The sequence below is a fragment of the Lithobates pipiens genome, unplaced genomic scaffold (assembly GCF_037356315.1).
Source record: "Lithobates pipiens isolate NorthernLeopardFrog02 unplaced genomic scaffold, aLitPip1_a1.2 Scaffold_13, whole genome shotgun sequence".
Taxonomy (NCBI): domain Eukaryota; kingdom Metazoa; phylum Chordata; class Amphibia; order Anura; family Ranidae; genus Lithobates; species Lithobates pipiens.
In genome coordinates, this window is record NW_027507718.1 from 536,472,984 (window position 1) to 536,494,215 (window position 21,232).

A 21,232-nucleotide genomic window follows, 5' to 3' on the forward strand; every position below is an offset into this window, starting at 1 on the left:
CAGTGGGCAGTATGTACAGGAGAGGAGTGTGGAGGGTATGACAGTGGGCAGTATGTACAGGAGAGGAGTGTGGAGGGTATGACAGTGGGCAGTATGTACAGGAGAGGAGTGTGGAGGGTATGACAGTGGGCAGTATGTACAGGAGAGGAGTGTGGAGGGTATGACAGTGGGCAGTATGTACAGGAGAGGAGTGTGGAGGGTATGACAGTGGGCAGTATGTACAGGAGAGGAGTGTGGAGGGTATGACAGTGGGCAGTATGTACAGGAGAGGAGTGTGGAGGGTATGACAGTGGGCAGTATGTACAGGAGAGGAGTGTGGAGGGTATGACAGTGGGCAGTATGTACTGGAGAGGAGTGTGGAGGGTGTGTGAGTGGGCAGTATGTACAGGAGAGGAGTGTGGAGGGTATGACAGTGGGTGGTATGTACAGGAGAGGAATGTGGAGAATTCATACTGCCCCTTTATAGAATCCATCCTGATCCATTGTGGCCCATATATAACCATAATGTATATTCAGTATCAAATCCATCCCCCCCCCCCATACAGAATCCACTCTGCCCCCCCCCCTATAGAATCCATACTGCCTGTGACTTTGGGTGTGGAACTCAGCTTACCTTAGAGACCCCTGGAAACTCCTTGTCCAGCTCCCCCTGGCCCCTCCTATGTGTAAGTCACCCTGTGTCTATTAGGGGCACAGGGTGACCGAGAACCCCAGTTGGGTCTGCACTCACCAGACTCACATTTCATGTTACCCCTGTTATCCCGGGTCCTATATGTGTGGTTTGTGATGAAAGAATGAAGGGGCTCTTTCACTTGGGACAGTAATATTTCTGAACAATGTAGCAAGGTCTCCGGCCTTGTCCAATCTAATGAGAACTTTCCAGGCCAAAGATAGCTGACATCCTTCTGTGTGTGGTGGGTTGTGAGGCATAGTGGGTGCAAGGTGGATAAAGTCATTGGGCACCAGACACTTCTTGGATGTAAAAGAGGTTTTATTTTTCTTAATGGTCCTTTTTGTATTTTTAGGGGAAGAGGGTTAGGGCCAGGACATGCTTAAGCAGGTGTAAATTCAATTGGCAGACTCCGAGACTTCCATAGGAGGACAGCCATGCAGGGAAAGGCCCCAGCGAGGTGCCACATCTGCGCATGCAGGAATGCCGTCTCCTATGGAAACAAACAGTCTTTAACAGTTCCCAACTCAAACATAACAGTTCCTTCAGATTCACCACAACTGTCTCTTGTAGTTCTTCAACACTGAGCTCCCGATCTCTCACTGGACCCTCCAATTCACTGACTCTGAATCCCTGGAGCTCCTCCAATCTTTGTGGGGGTATCTCCCTCAAGCGTCACCCCCACTTCTCTGCTCGGTCCCTAGCTTGGCACTCCAGATACTTCTCAAGCATCACCTCCGCTGACCGGCTCGGTCCCGGGCTTGACACACAAGGCCGCTCTGCAAGTATCACCTCCGCTGACCGGCTCGGTCCCGGGCTTGACACACAAGGCTGCTCTGCGAGCATCACCTCCGCTGACCGGCTCGGTCCCGGGCTTGACACACAAGGCTGCTCTGCAAGCATCACCTCCGCTGACCGGCTCGGTCCCGGGCTTGACACACAAGGCCGCTCTGCAAGCATCACCCCCGCTGACCGGCTCGGTCCCGGGCTTGACACACAAGGCTGCTCTGAAAGCATCACCCCCGCTGACCGGCTCGGTCTCGGGCTTGACACACAAGGCTGCTCTGCAAGCATCACCTCTGCTGACCGGCTCGGTCCCGGGCTTGACACACAAGGCCGCTCTGCAAGCATCACCCCCGCTGACCGGCTCGGTCCCGGGCTTGACACACAAGGCTGCTCTGAAAGCATCACCTCCGCTGACCGGCTCGGTCCCTGGCTTGACACACAAGGCTGCTCTGCAAGCATCACCTCCGCTGACCGGCTCGGTCCCGGGCTTGACACACAAGGCTGCTCTGAAAGCATCACCTCCGCTGACGGCTCGGTCCCTGGCTTGACACACAAGGCTGCTCTGCAAGCATCACCTCCGCTGACCGGCTCGGTCCCGGGCTTGACACACAAGGCTGCTCTGAAAGCATCACCTCCGCTGACCAGCTCGGTCCCTGGCTTGACACACAAGGCTGCTCTGAAAGCATCACCTCCGCTGACCGGCTCGGTCCCGGGCTTGACACACAAGGCTGCTCTGCAAGTATCACCTCCGCTGACCGGCTCGGTCCCGGGCTTGACACACAAGGCTGCTCTGCAAGCATCACCTCCGCTGACCGGCTCGGTCCCGGGCTTGACACACAAGGCTGCTCTGCAAGTATCACCTCCGCTGACTGGCTCGGTCCCGGGCTTGACACACAAGGCTGCTCTGCAAGTATCACCTCCGCTGACCGGCTCGGTCCCGGGCTTGACACACAAGGCTGCTCTGCAAGCATCACCTCCGCTGACCGGCTCGGTCCCGGGCTTGACACACAAGGCTGCTCTGCAAGTATCACCTCCGCTGACCGGCTCGGTCCCGGGCTTGACACACAAGGCTGCTCTGCAAGTATCACCTCCGCTGACCGGCTCGGTCCCGGGCTTGACACACAAGGCTGCTCTGCAAGCATCACCTCCGCTGACCGGCTCGGTCCCTGGCTTGACACACAAGGCTGCTCTGCAAGCATCACCTCCGCTGACCGGCTCGGTCCCGGGCTTGACACACAAGGCTGCTCTGCAAGCATCACCTCCGCTGACCGGCTCGGTCCCGGGCTTGACACACAAGGCCGCTCTGCAAGTATCACCTCCGCTGACCGGCTCGGTCCCGGGCTTGACACACAAGGCTGCTCTGCGAGCATCACCTCCGCTGACCGGCTCGGTCCCGGGCTTGACACACAAGGCTGCTCTGCAAGCATCACCTCCGCTGACCGGCTCGGTCCCGGGCTTGACACACAAGGCCGCTCTGCAAGCATCACCCCCGCTGACCGGCTCGGTCCCGGGCTTGACACACAAGGCTGCTCTGAAAGCATCACCCCCGCTGACCGGCTCGGTCTCGGGCTTGACACACAAGGCTGCTCTGCAAGCATCACCTCTGCTGACCGGCTCGGTCCCGGGCTTGACACACAAGGCCGCTCTGCAAGCATCACCCCCGCTGACCGGCTCGGTCCCGGGCTTGACACACAAGGCTGCTCTGAAAGCATCACCTCCGCTGACCGGCTCGGTCCCTGGCTTGACACACAAGGCTGCTCTGCAAGCATCACCTCCGCTGACCGGCTCGGTCCCGGGCTTGACACACAAGGCTGCTCTGAAAGCATCACCTCCGCTGACGGCTCGGTCCCTGGCTTGACACACAAGGCTGCTCTGCAAGCATCACCTCCGCTGACCGGCTCGGTCCCGGGCTTGACACACAAGGCTGCTCTGAAAGCATCACCTCCGCTGACCAGCTCGGTCCCTGGCTTGACACACAAGGCTGCTCTGAAAGCATCACCTCCGCTGACCGGCTCGGTCCCGGGCTTGACACACAAGGCTGCTCTGCAAGTATCACCTCCGCTGACCGGCTCGGTCCCGGGCTTGACACACAAGGCTGCTCTGCAAGCATCACCTCCGCTGACCGGCTCGGTCCCGGGCTTGACACACAAGGCTGCTCTGCAAGTATCACCTCCGCTGACCGGCTCGGTCCCGGGCTTGACACACAAGGCTGCTCTGCAAGTATCACCTCCGCTGACCGGCTCGGTCCCGGGCTTGACACACAAGGCTGCTCTGCAAGCATCACCTCCGCTGACCGGCTCGGTCCCGGGCTTGACACACAAGGCTGCTCTGCAAGTATCACCTCCGCTGACCGGCTCGGTCCCGGGCTTGACACACAAGGCTGCTCTGCAAGTATCACCTCCGCTGACCGGCTCGGTCCCGGGCTTGACACACAAGGCTGCTCTGCAAGCATCACCTCCGCTGACCGGCTCGGTCCCTGGCTTGACACACAAGGCTGCTCTGCAAGCATCACCTCCGCTGACCGGCTCGGTCCCGGGCTTGACACACAAGGCTGCTCTGCAAGCATCACCTCCGCTGACCGGCTCGGTCCTGGGCTTGACACACAAGGCCGCTCTGCAAGTATCACCTCCGCTGACCGGCTCGGTCCCGGGCTTGACACACAAGGCTGCTCTGCAAGCATCACCTCCGCTGACCGGCTCGGTCCCGGGCTTGACACACAAGGCCGCTCTGCAAGCATCACCTCCGCTGACCGGCTCGGTCCCTGGCTTGACACACAAGGCTGCTCTGCAAGCATCACCTCCGCTGACCGGCTCGGTCCCGGGCTTGACACACAAGGCCGCTCTGCAAGTATCACCTCCACTGGTTGGGTCCCTGACTTGATCACTGCCTGATGTTTCCAGATTCTCCACCATGCCCGTTCGGTGGGAATTCTGCCCCGGTACTTGCTTCGGTTACTCACTGTGGTCCCTGGTAATAAAGTGGATGGTCCCTTTGTGGGGACAGCTTCCTCTCTACATCCTGCCACTGACAGGTTTCGGCAGAACCGTCACTTCTGGTTGGACTGCGAGCCGCAATCCCAACCCTGCGCAACTTCTGGATAGGCCCTCACACAGCCTGGCAGCCAGATGCCCCCAGGATAGACCCAATCTCTGGCCTAGCAGCCCGGGGCACATGACACATGTCCACCCAGACAGCCATCCAGGTGGCACAGAACATCGATCATCTGACTCCGCACTAATATATAGGCTCTCCCAGCAGGCCGAGGGACTCAGGAAAACCCCTGCCCATTGGCTAAGACACCCCACATACCCATAACCTGACCTTGGGTTGCCCTTCTCCTATCTAGTACCACCAAGTACCCGACCACCTAGAGGTAGAAGAGAAAAGTGCAACAAGGCCAAATCAATAGATCTCTATCAATCAACCAGGATAACTACTCCTGGCACGTAAATTTGTGAGGAGCTCCCCACCTAACCCCCAGGGCTCTACAACACGATCCCTCAAGAAATATATGAAGATAAATGGAACCTTTCCCCCTGCTGGGATATTGTATGAGCTCGGCCTCATAAACTGTTTACTAAATCGTCTGAGGTGTGGCTGTGCCCCATTGTTCTATTGTTTCTGCCTGCCTCGGCAGCAAACTATTATGGGATGGATATGTCTATGTGGATTAGCTGTGAGAGGAGAGCGGGGGATTTCTCCAGCAGCCCCTTCCTAAAGACGGTATACACCTGTATGTCATGTTACTGGAGGGGGTAGTTTGTACCCCACCCTGTGTCATGTAAAGAAGGGGGGATTGTCCCCTGAGTGTACATCTCTTTGTACCTGTGTTTGAATAAACAGTCTTATGTTTTCCACCCTACACTAATGTCAAGTGACTGGGTGGGCTATGGGGTCTTGGATCGCACTGGTACCGGGCAAGGAAGCGTATATGGCGGACATACTCCTCTTGAGTACAGGGATCCATTATACTACCCCCTATAGAATTCACCCTGATCCATTGTGGCCCATAGGGAATCTATACTACCCCATATACAATTCATTCTGCCCCAATATAGAATCCATCTTGGCCAATTCTGCCCCATATAGCATCCATACTGCCCCCATATACAATTCATCCCAATCCATTCTGTCCCCTATAAAATCCTTACTGCCCCTGTATAGAATCCACATGGCCCCCAGTATAGAATCCATACTGCCCGCATAGAATTTATTCTGCCCCTAGTATACAATCCACTCTGCCCCTGTACACAATCCATCCAAATCCATTGTGCCCCATATACAATCCATACTGCCCCAGTATACAATTCTTTCTGCCCCATATAGAATCCATTCTGATCCCCTGTAGAATCCATTCTTCCCCCAGGATATAATCTATTCTGCCCCCATATACAATCCACACTGCCCCCAGTATACAATTAATTCTGCCCCCATATACAATCCATACTGCCCCCAGTATACAATTAATTCTGCCCCCATATACAATCCATACTGCCCCCAGTATACAATTAATTCTGCCCCTATATACAATCCATACTGCCCCCATATAGAATCCATTCTGCCCCCAGGATATAATCTATTCTGCCACCATATACAATCCATTCTGCCCCCAGTATACAATCCATCCTGCCCCCCAGTATACAATTCATTCTACCCCCATATATAATCCATCTTGGCCACTTCTGCACATATAGAATCCACACTGCCCTGTATACACTCAATCCAGATCCATTCTATCCCATATAAAATCCATACTGCCCCTGTATAGAATCTACACGGCCTCACATAGAATCCATACTGCCCCCGCATAGAATTCATTCTGCCCCAGTATACAATCCACCCTGCCCCGGTATAAAATCCATCCAGATCCATTCTGCCCCGTATACAATCCATACTGGTCCCAGTACACAATTCATTCTGCCTCCATATAGAATCCACACCACCCCCGGTATAGAACCCAGTCTACTCCCGGTATAGAATCCATACTGCCCCAGTATAGTATTCATCCCGATCCTTGGCCTATATAGAAAAGTGTAAGAATGAGGAGGAGGTGAGGAGAGTTTAGAGAAGTGACAAGGTTCGGGGTGATAGCTCGGCGTGGTGACGTCAAATTATCGTAGTATAAGAAAAGAATTCCTGGAAGCCGCACAGAGTTCTCCAGCAATGAGTCATTGTGAATATTGATCGTGTTTACTCTGGGAGATAAGAGGTTAATCTACAGTATGTGATCTCCCAGCCATACAATGTGTACAAAGAGGGTGGGGCCAGGAACAATTACCCCCCCACTGTCCTCATATCACTGTACCAGCCAAAGTGATGTACGGAGGAGATACCGCCAACGCCGCATGGGCGACCAATCAGGTCCATGATAACAAGGACCTCTGTGATGACCCTCAGGACCAACCATGAAATCATTTATTAATCCACCTAATTACTAATTACCAGTCCCAAGTAAGGTCACCGCGACTCGTCTCCGGAGGCAGCAATGAACGGAATGTAAAACCTGAGCCAAACGCAAGGATATGGATTCTGGTGCCCATCTTATTCCATGCCCCATTCCTTCACCTGGGATATGGATTCTGGTGCCCATCGTACTCCACGCCCCATTCCTTCACCTGGGATATGGATTCTGGTGCCCATCTTATTCCATGCCCCATTCCTTCACCTGGGATATGGATTCTGGTGCCCATCGTACTCCACGCCCCATTCCTTCACCTGGGATATGGATTCTGGTGCCCATCTTATTCCATGCCCCATTCCTTCACCTGGGATATGGATTCTGGTGCCCATCGTACTGCACGCCCCATTCCTTCACCTGGGATATGGATTCTGGTGCCCATCTTATTCCATGCCCCATTCCTTCACCTGGGATATGGATTCTGGTGCCCATCGTACTGCACGCCCCATTCCTTCACCTGGGATATGGATTCTGGTGCCCATCGTACTGCACGCCCCATTCCTTCACCTGGGATATGACTTCTGGTGCCCATCGTACTCCACGCCCCATTCCTTCACCTGGGATATGGATTCTGGTGCCCATCTTATTCCACGCTCCATTCCTTCACCTGGGATATGGATTCTGGTGCCCATCGTACTGCACGCCCCACTCCTTCACCTGGGATATGGATTCTGGTGCCCATCTTATTCCACGCCCCATTCCTTCACCTGGGATATGGATTCTGGTGCCCATCTTATTCCACGCCCCACTCCTTCACCTGGGATATGGATTCTGGTGCCCATCTTATTCCACGCCCCACTCCTTCACCTGGGATATGGATTCTGGTGCCCATCTTATTCCATGCCCCATTCCTTCACCTGGGATATGGATTCTGGTGCCCATCGTACTGCACGCCCCATTCCTTCACCTGGGATATGACTTCTGGTGCCCATCGTACTCCACGCCCCATTCCTTCACCTGGGATATGGATTCTGGTGCCCATCGTACTCCACGCCCCATTCCTTCACCTGGGATATGGATTCTGGTGCCCATCTTATTCCACGCCCCATTCCTTCACCTGGGATATGGATTCTGGTGCCCATCGTACTCCACGCCCCATTCCTTCACCTGGGATATGGATTCTGGTGCCCATCGTACTCCACGCCCCATTCCTTCACCTGGGATATGGATTCTGGTGCCCATCTTATTCCACGCCCCATTCCTTCACCTGGGATATGGATTCTGGTGCCCATCGTACTCCACGCCCCATTCCTTCACCTGGGATATGGATTCTGGTGCCCATCGTACTCCACGCCCCATTCCTTCACCTGGGATATGGATTCTAGTGTCTGTCGTACTCCAGGCCTTATTCCTGAATGAATGAAATACTTATATAGCGCACAATGTGAACTGAATCGCCTCTAGGCGCTGTGGCGAGCTTTGATCATCTGCTAAAAGAGGAAGGTCTTGAGTTTTTTCCTAAAAGCCAGCTGATTTTCTTCCAGGCGGATGTTGATTGGTAGAGCATTCCATACCCGAGGCCCTTGGACAGCGAATCTCCGATCCCCCTTGGATTTATACCGGGCTTTGGGCACGAGGAGGAGGCTTTTGTTGGCTGATGGAAGACTGCGGTTTGGTGTGTAATGATTTATTTTCTCCATTAGGTATTGCGGAGCTTCTCTATGCATGCATTTGTGGGTGAGGCAAAGGGTCTTGAACGTGGTCCGATTTTTTACGGTTAGCCAATGTAAGCTCCTCAGTGAAGGAGAGATGGATTCCCAGGGTTTTTTTCCTGTTATCAGCCTTGCCGCCGTGTTTTGGATCAGTTGTAATCACGCAAGTTGATATTGTGGTAATCCTATGTAAAGCGAGTTTGCGTAGTCCAGTCGTGAATTAATGATTGTTCCAACTACCACTGCTTTGTCCTTCTTTGGGATAAAAGGGATGAGTCTGCGAAGCATGCGCAGCAGATGGTGAGATCGACTGACTACAGATCCTATTTGCGCATCCATTGACATTTGTGCGTCTAAAATAACCCCGAGACTCTTCGCTTTGGTCTTTGGGGAGATAGTCTGCCCAAAGACGGTTGGTGGAGACCAGGAGGTTTTGGTTGCGGGCTTATGATTTGGGTGTAAGATAAGAAGCTCTGTCTTTGATTGGTTCAGCTGGAGGGAGTTGGTGGTCATCCAGTCCTCTATTGATTTGAGGCAGTTTTCAAGTTGTTGTTGGTGATCTTTTTTCCCATTGATCCGGAAATAAAGTTGCGTGTCGTCAGCGTAAGAGTGGAAGCAGAGATCTGAGCATCTGATGATTTGAAGGAGTGGGCGAATGTAAATGTTGAAGAGAACAGGTGACAACGGAGAGCCTTGAGGGACTCCGCAGGTGACTGCCCGAGTTTCGGAGAGGAATTTTCCTAGTTTCACTGTCTGTGACCGATTTCCTAGGAAGGACGCGAACCAATGGAGATCTATGTCTTGGACTCCGGCTACTTCTGTGAGGCGGACGAGTAGAGTATTGTGATCTACTGTATCAAACGCTGCACTTAGGTCTAGCAGTACGAGGAGACACGGCTCTCCGTCATCTGCTGCTTCGAGGGAGTCATCCCAAATCTTGAGGAGAGCCGTTTCTGTTCCATGACCCGGGCGGAAGCCTGATTGCAGCGGGTCCAGGAGTTTGTGAGTATCCAGGTGAAGTTGTAGCTGATGTACTACAGCTTTCTCCATGATCTTAGAAATGGTGTTGAGGCTTGTAATTGGCCTACGGTTGTTTGGATCCTGAGGGTCCAGGTTTGGTTTCTTGAGTAGAGGTTTGACGATGCCTTGTTTGAGGATGCTGGGAACAATCCCTTCGTGGAATGATCGGTTTATGAGGTGGGTTATGGTTGGAGCCACGATGTCGGAGCATTCTTTCAGTAGTTTTGTGGGGATGATGTCAATAGGTGAGGTACTGTCACGCAGTTTATTAATGATGTTTTTTGCGGTGTCTACGGTAATTGGGGATTCCTCCATCTGGGATATGGATTCTAGTGCCTGTCCTATTCCATGCCTCATTCCTTCACCTGGGATATGGATTCTAGTGCCTGTCCTATTCCATGCCTCATTCCTTCACCTGGGATATGGATTCTGGTGCATACCATACTCCAGGCCTTATTCCTCCATCTGGGATATTGATTCTGGTGCCTCTCGTACTCCAGGCCTAATTTTTCATCTTGGTCAGGGGTAAGGATGAGCCGAACACCCCCCTGTTCGGTTCGCACCAGAACCTGCAAACAGACCTAAACTCCCTGTGAACTTTAGAACCCTACTAAAGTCTATGGGACTCGAACGTTCACAATCTAAAGTGCTAATTTTAAAGGCTAATATGCAAGTTACTGTCCTAAAAAGTCCAGCGCAGTCCATCCATCCGTCCTCTGTCTCCACTGAGGAGACAATGCGGGGATCCCAGCATTGACGTTGCTTATATTAGGAGGGCGGGGCCACCCGTCACCTGACCCCACCCCCTCTGACGCTGGTGAGGGAAGCCATGGGGTTCCCCAGTGACATATGGGTGACCCCACCCCCCCTCTGATGTAACGCAGAAACCGGCCAGGGTTGTGGGGATGAGGCCCTTGTCCCCATCAACATGGACATAGACCCCCAAAGCATCCTCCCAATGTTGAGGGCATGTGGCCTGGTACAGTTCAGGAGGGCTGGGGGGCGCTCTCTCGTCCCCCCCACTTTTCCTGCGGCCTGCCAGGTTGCGTGCTCGAATAAAGGGTCTGGTATGGATTTTTAGGGGGACCCCACGTCAAATTTTTTTTTTTTTGATGCGGGGTTCCCCTTAATTTCCATACCAGACCTGAAGGGCCTGGTAATTGAATTTAGGGGAACCCCATGCTTTTTTTTTATCAATTAATGAATTGTGTTCCGTAATACAGAGAACACTCAATGAGTGTTCTCTGTATTACGGGAGCTGACAATTCAAAGTGATTTTAAAAGACTTTTTTTCCTTGCGAAATGAAACTTTGTGCAGGGATAGTTCTAAGCACAGGCATACTATAGACACCCCCCAGGTACAACATTTAAAGGAATATTACACTTTTATTGTTTCACTTTAATCATTATTAAAATCACTGTTCCTGAAAAAACGTCCGTTTTAAAAAATTTTTTTGCATTGATCCATGTCCCCTGGGGCAGGACCCGGGTCCCCAAACAGTCCCCTGGGGCAGGACCCGGGTCTCCAAACTCTTTTTAGGACAGTAACTTGCATATCAGCCTTTAAAATTAGCACTTTAGATTTCTCCCATAGACTTGTATAGGGTGTTCCGGCTTTTTGAATTTGCCACGAACAGCCCAAATTGTTCACTGTTCGCCGAATAGGCAAACAGGCAATGTTTGCCTCAAACTCGAAGCTCATCCCTAGTCAGGGGTCTCCAAAACTTTTAAACAAAGAAGCAGTTTACTGTGCCTCAGACTTCAGAGGAGTTGGACCATGAGCAGTGGGAATAAACAATGTCCCATTTTTAGTATTGGGAGAATTATTAGTGCCCCATCATTGGTATCAGTGGGAGGAATAGTGCCCCATTGTTGCTATCAGTGGGAGGAATAGTGCCCCATCATTTGTATCAGTTGGAGGAATAGTAGCCCATTGTTTGTATCAGTGGGAGGAATAGTGCCCCATTGTTGGTATCAGTGGGAGGAATAGTACCCCATTGTTGGTATCAGTGGGAAGAATAGTGCCTCACCCATCATTGGAGCACAGGTGTGTCAGGAGAAAGGTGTCTCCTCCAGGTGATCTGTGTGAGAGGGGAGTGGTGGTGAAATCTCTCCCAGCCCTCCTGACCCCTTTCTGGGGAAGCAACGGAGACCAGCTGGCGATCTCTCTGCCCCTGTACAAGCCATGGCTGGCGATCTCTCTGCCCCCTGGTGAGGATGAAGGCTCGGAGGCCATTCGGGAGCGAGTGGTGGCCGGGATTAAAGAAGGATTCTACCTAAAAAAAAAAATATTAAAAGCCAGCAGCTATAAATACTACAGCTGCTGACTTTTAATAAATGGACACTCACCTGTCCCGGGTTCCAGCGATGCCGGCAGCCGAGGCCGATTGATCGCTCGGCTCTCGGCTGCTGCCGTCACCATTCTAGGTGAGGGAATCAGGAAGTGAAGCGAATCGGCTTCACTTCCCGGTTCCCTACTGGAATTGTCCGCGCTGTCACTAGGACCCGTGTGTGTCCCAGCAGACAGCGCGGCAGGACAGGAAATTACATAGACTCCCACGGGAGTCTATGCCCGGAAGTGGGTGTAAATACCTGTCTTTGACAGGTATCTCCACCCCCCTCCCCCCTGTAAGGTGCCAATTGTGACACCGGAGGGGGGGGGGTTCCGATTAGCGGAGGTTCCACTTTAGGGTGGAACCCCGCTTTAAGGTCCTACAAAGGGAGAGAGACAAGCTTTACCAGCTCAGATTGGAGCTGAAGCGCTTGCACAGCCAAAAACATGGATTGATGGATTCAGAGATCCAATTAGCTAAAGTCCGGGTGGCACACCAGGAGACCATTGTGGCCATAATGGAAGGCAGAGATGGGCCTTTCAAGGAAAGGTTTTGCAATAATAGAAGGTTTGCAATGATGACAAAGATGGAGGTGGAGGAGGAGACCCCTAGTCCAGACCCCCTGCCCCCCCCAGGGAGAGGTAAGCAGCCCCATGCCTTCCCAGGACTCAGGAGACTCATGCTGAGGGTCATCCAGGCAATGGAGTCTCCTATGCGGGAGGACCAGCTGGCGTTTAATGATGAGGACATTACAGATGATGTACCTGACAGGGTAAAGCCTGTCAAGTCCCATGTTGTGGATAAGACTGTTTTTGCGCCTTTCAACACCATGACTGATGCTGACAATGTGCCTAATGACAATCAGGCTGATAATCCTGTGTGCAGCAATGTTGTGCCTGCTGATGCTGCAGTGCAGCAAAATTTGGCATTAAAAAAAATGTAATTTCTGTGGAGGAACCAGAAGTTTCAGCCCAACCAATTAGCCCTTCTTTAGCTGAGTCCAAAGCTGTTTGCCCCACTGCTTCTGAAGACTCTACAGCGCAGCATCAGAAGACAGCTGGTACTGCAGCAGTAACTGTGACCATTCCTGATGGGGAGATTGAATGTGTGTGACTGATAAAAATCCTCCCAGTACTAGGGTGATGGACAATGGTCCCAGTACTAGGGTGATGGACAATGGTCCCAGTACTAGGGTGATGGACAATGGTCCCAGTACTGGGGTGATGGACAATGGTCCCAGTACTAGGGTGACGGACAATGGTCCCAGTACTCGGGTGATGGACAATGGTCCCAGTACTGGGGTGATGGACAATGGTCCCAGTACTGGGGTGATGGACAATGGTCCCAGTACTAGGGTGATGGACAATGGTCCCAGTACTAGGGTGATGGACAATGGTCCCAGTACTAGGGTGATGGACAATGGTCCCAGTACTAGGGTGATGGACAATGGTCCCAGTAATAGGGTGATGGACAATCCTACCAACTCAATTCAAGCAGTTAATAATGCTAATAATGTACAGACTAATGTGACTTCAGTGTGGGGCCTTGGCCCTGATAAGCCTACGTTTGCTCAGGTGGTACGCTCTGCTCCTGGTAGCTCCACTCCCAAGCGTTTTTTCCCCCTGTGGCCTACCACTTTCAGCACCCCGGATCTGGTCTTGGGTCTCTGGATTCTGCTGGGGGTCTGAGAAGAAATGTAGTCATTCTTAAATGGGAAGGTGGTGCAGGTCCTCCAGCACGGCGTGCGGTGGTGGACATGATTTTAGAGATGGGTTTTGGGGCAAACGACCTGTATGCCCTAATACATGTAGCTAGGAGCCGGGAATATACTATTAGTTTCACCAGCCAAAGGGGGTTTTGACCTGTTCTGGGAGCGATATGAGGCTCAGTGCAGGTCAAGAGCCGAATGGGAAGGTCTGGCCCCAGTTGCAGTTTCACAAAGCTCAACGGTGAAAAAGATCATTATTCTCACTAATGACAGCAGATATCCTGAAGCCTGGCACAATATGGAGAAGGAAGTAATGGATGACTTGTCGGGGCTGGACGGGATGGAGGGTGAGGCTCCTGGTGTACCATCCTCCTCTGCGGTGACTGACTCCCCTGGTCCTGCTCAGGATCCCTCTCCAGTCCCTATGGCCACCCCTCCTGTGTCTGTAAGTATTCCTTCTGTATCTGTCTCTCTGTCCCCCCAGCCTACTGTATCATCTCTTCTTGTGTCAGAACCTTCCAAGTCTGTGCCCCCCGGGTCAGTTACCCCCCAGGTGTCTACCCCTTCTAAGTCTGTCTCAAAGGGAAGACCACCCCCACCAGAAAAAAAAACAAGAGATTATGGCATCTCTGAAGCTGACCTGCGGTACCTGGAGGAGAGAAGGAAGGTTGGGAAGCGGAAGCAGGTGGTGAGGACGGAACGGGCTCCAGTGCCTGTTTCCAACCATCGTAGGTCCTCTGAATGGTATATTTCTTCATCTGGAGCTTCTTCAGAACGAAGTTCCGATTCTGAAATGGAGTTTGAGGCGGCCTCAAGAAAGAGAGAGGCTTCTGGTGATGAGCAGCAGAGGGGAGCTAAGAAGCAATCCACCCAATAACCCAAATGGCGGTTCCCCCTCCGCTAAAAGCGGTGACAATAAATGTCGCCAGCATTAAGTCAGTAAGAGCTCGTTCCATGGCCTTCTTTTTGTTCAGCCAATTAGACGCTGAATTTTTTATTTTTGCCAGAGACTAGGCTCACCTCCTTGGCAGATATTCATATGGCCAAGAGAGAGTGGCGGTATGGTCCATCTTACTGGTCTCTTGCGGCCGAGCCTTACGGCGGTGTGGCGGTGTTGTTTAAAACCGGCATGGTAAATGTCCGGCTGGTTATTGAGGTGGAGATTTGGAGATGTATGGTCTTAGACGTCCTTGTGGGGGGGCAGGACCTGCGCCTAATTAATGTTTATGGGCCGCACACAAAGTGGGACAGGAAATGCCTTTTTACAAGGATCAAGCCATTTCTTTTTACATCCCGGCAAGTGGTCTTTGGAGGTGACTTTAATACAGTAACTAGGCCCAAGGACAGGAAGGACTTCAAGGACAGGCTGGGATATGATAGCGTTTTTTTAAATAGTATGGTTAGGGATGCTGGTCTTGTGGATGTGCACATTAAGCACCTCCCGGATGACACCGGGTTCACCTTTCATCGAGGTAGTAGTCAGAGTAGGATAGATAGGTTTTTTATTGAAGGAGACCTCTGCTTTCTCGCCCCCAGTGGTGCAGGCAGTAGAGTTCTCTGATCACTGTATGCTATCTGTGGTCCTGAATGCTTCAGACGCCCCTCAGAGGGGCAAGGGCATCTGGAGATTGAATTCGACTCTACTCAAGGAAGAACAGGTCAGACAATCCTTTGAGGAATTCTTTCAGGCTCAGGTGACCATCCTGGACTTTTGTAGCAGCAAGGCTGAGTGGTGGGAGCTGACCAAAAAGAGGATCGCTGGATTCTTCAGGGGCCTAGCCAATAGAAAGCAGTTTAATAAATACATGACCTACCAACGTTTACGGAGGAAGCTGGATATTCTTGTCTCGAGAGGAGGAGACCCTGGGGCAATCTCTGAAGTGAAACGCCTCCTCAGGAAGTGTCAATATGACCGGCATGCCTCTTTGGTTCTGGAGAGGGACTATGGGAAGTACCACTCGCCTGACCTTTACCAGAACTGCAAACAACATCCAGAAATCGTGATCAGAGGCGCCAGCTCCCTCAGAGATAAACTTGTGAGCGGTCATTATACTATACGCAAAGAATGTACGTCAAAACGACCTCATGGGTATCGCCTGGTCATACAATCCGACTCCCCAATGGTGAGATTTACCAACCTAAGTTCTGTGCCACCTGCCACACACAGGGATTGGTGTACCTCGTGACATGCATTTGTGGGGCCTTCTACACGGGGAAGACGGCCAGACAACTGAGACAGAGAATCAACGACCGTATATACTACTCGGCCAATGGGAAAAGGCTCACTCCCATATTCCGACACTTCGATTTTTATCATCTGTCTCTTTCGTTGTTCTGCCCCGGCGTCCCCAAAAGCCCCAGAGGGGGTGAGTGGGATAAATATATCTTGCAAAAAGAAACTCTTTGGATAGACGTCTGAATGCTACTCGCTCGCCGGGGTTAAATGAAACCCAATCATATAAACCCTTCCTGTAGAATGACACGTAAAATCCTCTATAATGTCTCTATACCACATGATTTCTGATGCCCGATACCATTGTGCAATGTTACATACCGCTCTATGGGTCAGCTTGTTACACCGGCCAATTCTGGTTGTTATAGTGGCCCAACCTGTTGTTTAGAATCTTCAACCGCTTTAAAGCGGCTGTTACTCAAATTTTACACTTTTACCTACAGGAGAGCCTATAATAAGGCCTATAATAAGACTTACCTGGAGGTAAAATGAATATCTCCTAAACCCGTACAGTTTAGGAGATATTCCCTATGCATGCAGCCTCTGACGTCAGCGGCGCATGCGCTCTGAATGCCTCAGCTGAAGGTCCGGCAGTGTTACCGGACCTTGCCGGGAAGAAAACTCCTGTGCGCGTTGCGAGGGAGTGACGTCATCGCGGCTCCGGCCACTCACAGCGCCGGAGCTGTGAACCCGGAAGACACGCCGAGATATATATATATATATATATACACGTTCCAGTTGGGGGGCTTTGTTTTTGTGGAATTGACCTATGGCCAACTGACCTTATCGGTAGCAACTTTCTATATGCATATCTGTTTTCATTTTTTGTTTACTTTTTTAAGATATGTATGTTGTGCTAATAAAATGTATATTTATCTGCTATATCTCTCTCTCTATATATATATATATATATATATATATATATATATATATATATATATATATATATATTTATCTGCTATCTCTCTCTCTCTCTCTCTCTCTATATATATATATATATATATATATATATATATATATATATATATTTATCTGCTATATCTCTCTCTCTCTCTATATATATATATTTATATATATTTATCTGCTATCTCTCTCTCTCTCTTTCTATATATATATATCTATATATATCTATATATATATATATATATATATATATATTTATCTGCTATCTCTCTCTCTCTCTCTCTATATATATATATATATATATTTATCTGCTATCTCTCTCTCTCTCTCTCTCTCTCTATATATATATATATATATATATATATATATATATTTATCTGCTATATCTCTCTCTATATATATATATATTTATCTGCTATATCTCTCTATATATATTTAATAGAACTCTATGCTCCCGAGGAAGTGTATCTTTACGTGCAACATGTCGAGCGAATAAATGAACAAGTTGTGCCCGGACCCACACCCGGACCCACAGCATCCTGCATACACATTTGTAACTGGATACTACGGATCAGCCCCTATCGCCTGTTTGGACGTATTATTGTACTTTTTCTATTTTACGTGGTGTCAGAGTGTCTGTGTGGGGTACATTTTATATAGAGTGTTTTATATATGCATTTATATGTAATAATTGTTCTCTACTCTAATTTCTACATTAATAAATATATCTAATTACTTTTAGCTGGTTTACCTGTGTGCCTTTAAAGTCCATTTTCGTTCGTCTTGAGTCCATTTAGAACTGCAAACAAGGTGTAGCTGTTAAAACGGTTGTTGGCCTTAAGGACAGTACAGGTTCCTTGACAAAGTCCAGGTCGGGATCCTGGAGGTCGTGAGGTCCTTTTATGCTGACCTTCTTGGGAGGAAAGAGCTTGACCGTGACAAGATGTCTAAATGGTGGAGATGTTCCATTGATGAATTTGACAGAGGAGATCACAGTTGAAGAGGTGATGAGGGCGATTGATCAGCTTGCCATCAAAAAGTCACCTGGACCGGATGGCTTGACGGCTGAGGTTTACAAAGCCTTTAAAGCGGGAGTCCGCCGGGACCCTTTAAAAGTCAGCAGCTACAAATACTGCAGCTGCTGACTTTTAAAATAGTGACACCCGCCCAGCGCGCCCGCGATGTCGGCACCCGAAGCCGATCTCTAGATCAACACTCGAGTGCTGCCGCCGCCATCTTGGGTATGGGAATCAGGAAGTGGAGCCTTTCGGCTTCATTTCCCGGTTCCCTACTGCACATGCGCGAGTCGCGCTGCGCAATGAGGACGGTCCCCGCTGTCTCTGGGATCCGTGTGTTTTCCCAGCAGGCAGCGGGGCACTTGCGGAAGGGGACGGGCACTTGCGGAAAGGGGGGTAATGTACGCCCCTTTCCGCAGAGAGCTAGCCCGGAAGTGGGTGCAGATACCTGGATTATCCCAGGTAACTGCACCCCCCTCCCCCTGAAAGGTGCCAATTGTGGCGCCGGAGGGGGGGAGGAATCCGATGAGCGGAAGGTCCATTTTAGGGTGGACCTCCGCTTTAAGTCTATTCTGGCCCCACACTTGGTAGAGGTTTTTAACAGTTGCCTTGCTGAGGGGGTGCTTTCCCCTTCCATGAGGCACTCGGCTGTGATTCTTGTTTCAAAGGGTAAAGATCCTTCAATGATTGAGAATTGGCGCCCCATCAGCCTTCTTAATGTCGATAGAAAGATACTGGCAAAGATATTTTTCTGGCGCCTATCGTCAGTAGCAGAGTCTTTGCTTTCTCGCCATCAGCAATGTTCGGTCCAGGGTAGAAGCACCTTCACAGCGGTTTTAGCTGTCCGGGAGGCCTTGGAGCGGTGCAGGGCTGCAGGCTGGGGAAAGTATTTGCTGACATTGGATCAGGCAAAGGCTTTTGATCGTGTTAACCATGAGTACCTGCGGTTGCTCCTTAGTAAGTACGGTCTGCCGGGTGGTTTTATCGATTGGTTAAAGGTCTTGTATAAGGGGGCAGAAGCTTTCCTCTTGTTAATGGTTGGGTTGGGCAGTCCTTTGAGGTTGGCGCCGGGGTGCGCCAGGGGTTGTCCTCTGAGTCCCCTGCTCTATGTGTTTGCAATCGACCCCTTCATCAGGAGGCTAGAGAGCGGCATGTTGTGTGGGGTGCCAGTGGGGCTCCCGGGTGAGCCACCTTTGAGGGTTGTTGCCTATGCGGACGATGTGTCGGTGATTGTCACTGGGGCAGATGAAGCAGAGGAGGTGGTCTCTCTGACATCACGGTATTCTGAAGCATCAGGCTCCAAGATCAATCAGGAAAAGAGTGAAGTTTTCTGGATGGGAAAGGAAGGTGAGGGGTTTGGTCTCCCGGACACCTTTCCAGTGCCCCAGGAAAGAATTAAGATTCTAGGCATTGAATTTGGACCCGGCGATTATGGCCTCAAAAACTGGGAAGGCAGACTGGAAATTGCCAATACTAAGGTGGTCAGCTGGAAGAGATGGAAGTTATCTCTGAGGGAAAGGGTTGATCTGATTAAGACTTATCTGATTCCGATCTTCTTGTATGTCAGCTTTGTCTGCATCTTGCCAGTGTCTCTCTATGCTAGGGTCAGTAGTGTGTTCTTCCAGATGCTGTGGGGGGAACAGACTGAACCTCATCAAGAAGAATGCCCCCTATCTATCCAGGAGGGAGGGTGGCTTAGGTATGGTCAACCCAGTTCTTTTTTTCGCTGCTATTTCTCAAGTTTAACATTGGTAATATGCTTGCAGTGGAACCTCCTGGATGGGTAGGCATATTTAGATCTTGGTTTAGGCCTTTTCTACAACTTGGGGAAGAAGGCGGCCAAGTGAAGAATCTCAGGGGTCATCGTGGTCAGCTACCAGCCTAGAGGTCAGGAGGGTCACATTGAGTGTGAGAAGCCGGGAGGGTCACATCCATCCCCACTCCTCCCCTTTCCTTCTTCCATTCCCCGCTCCTCCCTCTCTTCCCCTTCTTCCATTCCCCACTCCTCCCCTTTCCTTCTTCCATTCCCCGCTCCTCCCCTCTCTTCCCCTTCTTCCATTCCCTCCTCCTCCCCTCCCCCTTCTCCCCTTCTTCCATTCCCCACTCCTCCCCTCTCCATCTTCCATTCCCCACTCCCCCCTTTCCTTCTTCCATTCCCCGCACCTCCCCCTCTCTTCCCCTTCTTCCATTCCCCACTCCTTCCCTCTCCATCTTCCATTCCCCGCTCCCCCCTTTCCTTCTTCCATTCCCCGCTCCTCCCCTCTCTTCCCCTTCTTCCATTCCCCACTCCTCCCCTCTCCATCTTCCATTCCCCACTCCCCCCTTTCCTTCTTCCATTCCCCGCACCTCCCCTCTCTTCCCCTTCTTCCATTCCCCACTCCTTCCCTCTCCATCTTCCATTCCCCGCTCTCCCCTTTCCTTCTTCCATTCCCCGCTCCTCCCCTCTCTTCCCCTTCTTCCATTCCCCGCTCCTCCCCTCTCTTCCCCTTCTTCCATTCCCCACTCCTCCCCTCTCTTCCCCTTCTTCCATTCCCCGCTCCTCCCCTCTCTTCCCCTTCTTCCATTCCCCACTCCTCCCCTCTCCATCTTCCATTCCCCGCTCCCCCCTTTCCTTCTTCCATTCCCCGCACCTCCCCTCTCTTCCCCCTTCTTCCATTCCCCACTCCTTCCCTCTCCATCTTCCATTCCCCGCTCCCCCCTTTCCTTCTTCCATTCCCCGCTCCTCCCCTCTCTTCCCCTTCTTCCATTCCCGCGTCCTCCCCTCTCTTCCCCTTCTTCCATTCCCCGCTCCTCCCCTCTCTTCCCCTTCTTCCATTCCCCACTCCTCCCCTTTCCCTTCTTCCATTCCCCGCTCCTCCCCTCTCTTCCCCTTCTTCCATTCCCCACTCCTTCCCTCTCCATCTTCCATTCCCCGCTCCCCCCTTTCCTTCTTCCATTCCCCGCTCCTCCCCTCTCTTCCCCTTCTTCCATTCCCCGCTCCTCCCCTCTCTTCCCCTTCTTCCATTCCCCACTCCTCCCCTTTCCTTCTTCCATTCCCCGCTCCTCCCCTCTCTTCCCCTTCTTCCATTCCCCACTCCTTCCCTCTCCATCTTCCATTCCCCGCTCCCCCCTTTCCTTCTTCCATTCCCCGCTCCTCCCCTCTCTTCCCCTTCTTCCATTCCCCGCTCCTCCCCTCTCTTCCCCTTCTTCCATTCCCCGCTCCTCCCCTCTCTTCCCCTTCTTCCATTCCCCACTCCTTCCCTCTCCATCTTCCATTCCCCGCTCCCCCCTTTCCTTCTTCCATTCCCCGCTCCTCCCCTCTCTTCCCCTTCTTCCATTCCCCCGCTCCTCCCCTCTCTTCCCCTTCTTCCATTCCCCGCTCCTCCCCTCTCTTCCCCTTCTTCCATTCCCCACTCCTTCCCTCTCCATCTTCCATTCCCCGCTCCCCCTTTCCTTCTTCCATTCCCCGCTCCT